At 34.8% G+C, this 4,028-nt stretch overlaps 1 long non-coding RNA gene across 1 annotated transcript; it reads right to left on the bottom strand.

The window, feature by feature from the left end:
• Positions 1 to 2,942: 2,942 nt before the first annotated feature.
• LOC141706474 (uncharacterized) lies at positions 2,943 to 4,028 on the bottom strand. Its single transcript, XR_012568836.1, has 3 exons — positions 3,887 to 4,028; positions 3,744 to 3,801; positions 2,943 to 2,988 (listed from the first exon to the last, which is right to left on the bottom strand). It is a non-coding gene; the product is annotated as an uncharacterized LOC141706474 (long non-coding RNA).

The following is a 4,028-nucleotide window of genomic DNA, read 5'->3' as shown; positions in this document are numbered from 1 at the left end:
GCTACTATCTTTACAAACTTGAACGAACCTCTGGTAGTGACCGGCCAATCCTACCTCTGGGAGTTGCCCTAACCATGGTCATCAATTCCTCAGTGGTCATTTATTCATTCTTGTCAGGATCCTTCACGGGATCCTCCTTAGCAACAATCCCTTCTAGGACAACATCCTCAACCGCTACATCCTCAATATCAACATCATCCGGTCCTGCGTTAGGACGCTCTATCAGATCCACAATCCGATCTCCAATTAGTAATAAAACATCATCGCGCTGTTACTCCTCAACCTCAGGGTTCGGAGTCCCGCTACCATATACGATAACGAACTACGCTTCTATCACGATATTTATAAGGGTTCCCATAAGGGTTTTAACTGTCAGTACTACGTTAGGTAGCCCGACTATGAACTTGGCAAGAGTTCTTATTATCTTAGTTATTATCTTAACGTCACATCATCTCTGAGGTTTATAACGCTTAGCTCTGATACCACTTCTGTAACACCCCCAAATCTGGGGTCGGGGATCCGGGTTGTCACGAGTTCCATTTCCCTTAATAACACCCAATCTTAATAAATAATCAACTACTCTGTACTGTGACCCCACAATAAACACACACATCACAAGTTATAGTCTCAGAGATGAACACTCAAAAATAACACATGTCCTTATATTCCACAATTATAAACCGTTACACCTTAAAAAGGTTCTGAATAAATTTACATATTCCTTGCCATTATTACAATTCATATTATACATAAGTTTGGTTCATCAATAGTTGAAAACCTAGCCTATTGGTAGCTCCTACCTCAGCTACGGCGGCATCAACGCTTTCAGAAGACTGCGGAACGTTTTCTAACCGCTTGCGAATCGGGAGCTTGGTCCTGTTCATCTTTTCTATCTGTTGTTGTGTGATGAAAGAAGAAAGCAAGGGTGAGCAGCAAGCCCACCAAAATAATATGTATAATGATTAACAATATATGAGCCTTCTCATAGTACTCATGAAAGTCTTGGTCAAAAGAAATGAACCAAGTTTGATATCTTAATGCGATGAAGTCGTAAAATATTCAGTATATATACATATATACTTTTCAAAATCTTGAAAGTCCTCTTCCATGCATAATATACACAGAGTTCCAGTTTATAACTGTATAAAAATATCGTTGCAAGGTGATCTCATATATCTACCCTTGTCTCAACGTTTTTCTGAAAATCTTTGATATGCATAAGATAATCATTAACTAGATATAAGTTGAAAATATGAAGTTACAAGATACCCAAATATACTTATATATTTTCCAAATATTACTTGAACTACCACCGTTCAAGTTATAATCAGTTCAAAAGTTCATCACATAGATGAGACTACAAGACAAGATTTGAATAGATTCAATCTTTGAATATCATTATAAATAATGAAGTTACGAGATACTTCATTAAATCCCGATATATATATACACCTATATATATACATTTCATACACTCCTTGAAAACCTCTGTTATGAAAATTATAAACAGAGTTGCAATATCCAATGAATTTGGAAAGGAGAAAACCTTGGCATAAACCTGATATCTTGCTGATCAGGCAAAGATACCAATAAGTAACCTTTTCTACTAGTAGATGGACGAATTCCCCACTGGTCATCACCCTGGCCGTAATAGGACCTTATGCTGGACTGCCACTCAGCCACTTACGCATTTGATGGACTCCCACTGAGCCACTTACACTTTCATGGACGCCCACTGAGCCCATGTTGCTTATGCCGACTCAAATAGATGAACTTACTTCCCGAACGATGGGCAAGTAATCAAGATGTTTTCTCAAAACAGCAACCTCGTTGCGAATGTAAAATACACCACTGAGCCGGATCCCTCAAGTTTTGAACGAGTATTTAAATCCCCTTTAAAAGGAAGATCTTAAATATAAAAATGAGTTTTGGGATCCGCTCTAACTTTTAAAAATCATTTTGAAGACTCGAAAACACTTTAAAGAGTGTTTGGAGTAATGCTGATTTAATGAAATAAATCAGTCCCAATATATTAGAAAATATCTGAATATTATTATTTAAATAATATTCCCATAAAGAATAATCTTTATAAAAATAATTGAAGTAGAAGTTTTAAAACTTATACTTGAAATGAGTATTAAATAACCAAAGATATACTTATACGAAAGTACTATCTTTATTTGAATAATCAAAGATAAGTTTGATTATCGACACCTTATTCTTTAATAAAATAAAGAACATATCTCAGCAAATAATCGGAGTCATAGATCCTCAAATGAATATTCAAATAATATTCATTAAATAATATAAACTGAGTCATAAGCCCTCGAATGAATATTCAAATAATATTCAATAAATAATATAAAAGAGTCATAAGCCCTCAAATGAATATTCAAATAATATTCAAATAATAAAATAAAAGGAGTCATAAGTCCTCGAATGAATATTCAAAATAATATTCATTTAATAAAATAAAGAAGTCATAAGCCCTCGAATGAATATTCAAAATAATATTCATTTAATAAAATAAAGAAGTCATAAGCCCTCGAATGAATATTCATAATAATATTCATTAAATAAAATAAAGTTATCGAATAAACCTTATTCGATTAATAGTTTTAAAAACTATATCAATATATATATATAAATATATATTATACTCGGGAGCCTCGCCTCCCGGTTTTAGAAAAAGTTCACCTTTTGATCCCCTATACTAAGGGTATACGCAAATACTGCTTATCTCTAGCATAGGTATTATGCAACGAATAAGCATTTGAACCAACAGATATATAAATCAAGAATACGAAACAGGCATGCATATATACCATATCACATGCTACAATATATCGCAAGAATTTGCTAATAACAAATATGCATTTATCACAAGATCATGCATATACACATATACATCACCAACAACAGTATAACGGGTAGAAAACTTGTCTGAGCGACTGGGGGTTACAAATGGCTCGGGACGAGTCTGGTAACCTATAAACAACAAGTAAGTTGGAATTAAACCAAAGTCACTTGTAAATCTATACTTTAACCAACTTAGACTCTAACGCTTGCTTTGCGCTTACTGATTCTCTTAAGTCACTCGAGTACCCTCGGCTCCACCATTTTTAATAATTTAACCATTATGAGTTTTAAGGCGATTCCTTCGCCAGTGTCTTACCAACTGCCTAACACACTTAACATAATTGTTTCATACACTAATTAACCCTTTAAGGTCCTTAACCAAGGTTTCAAAGTAAGGCGAGGGGTAATGGTTCGGTCGCGAAACGCCGTTACTTAAAACGGTCATTTCTCCTAAACCGTACATCGGAATCAAACGAACTACATATCAAAACGAAGCTCGTAACATGAACTATCTAAACATGGCAATGGTCAAAACTTAGCAGGGAGTTCTCGGGTCCTAATGTTATGAACAAAAGCAGTCTAAAGTAAATCGGACATTACGACGGCTATATTTACGCGATTTCCCAAATTTTTACCATTGCAAATCATATCAATCCAACTACCAATCAACAACAAATCAATATACACATCAATGCTACTGATTTCAGTCATAATAAGCTCAAGGATATCAATCCAATCATATATTATAACATCTCCAAATTCAACTAAACTACTTAACAATTAAGCTCGAATCATGCTTATCATTCAAATTACTACTCATCCATCCAAACCATCTCCAAACTTCAACATTCAAACTTATTACTAAAGGGTGTGAAGATTTATACCTTCCTTGGGAGGTGTTAAGTTTCTAGGAAGCCTTAGGGAGCCTCCTACAAGCTTGATCTTTCCAAAGAAATCAAGAACACAAAGTTAGGCTTTGAAGTTTCTAAAAGTCCGATTTAAAGAACTGTAAAAATGAGGGTCTTACCATGCTTATTTGGAAGAGACTTGTGAACAAGAGTTGTAGGACATCTCAATACCTTTCCAACGAGCTATAGAACACAACTTTTGAGTGAGTATTGAAGGAGATATGGCAGTTTGAAGTTGCTGGGTTTGTTTTAGCCGAGAGC

Source organism: Apium graveolens, chromosome 2, assembly GCF_009905375.1.
Source record: "Apium graveolens cultivar Ventura chromosome 2, ASM990537v1, whole genome shotgun sequence".
NCBI classification, from domain to species: domain Eukaryota; kingdom Viridiplantae; phylum Streptophyta; class Magnoliopsida; order Apiales; family Apiaceae; genus Apium; species Apium graveolens.
Note: the sequence above shows the minus strand (reverse complement) of the source record. Positions and strands in the feature narration are given on the sequence as shown.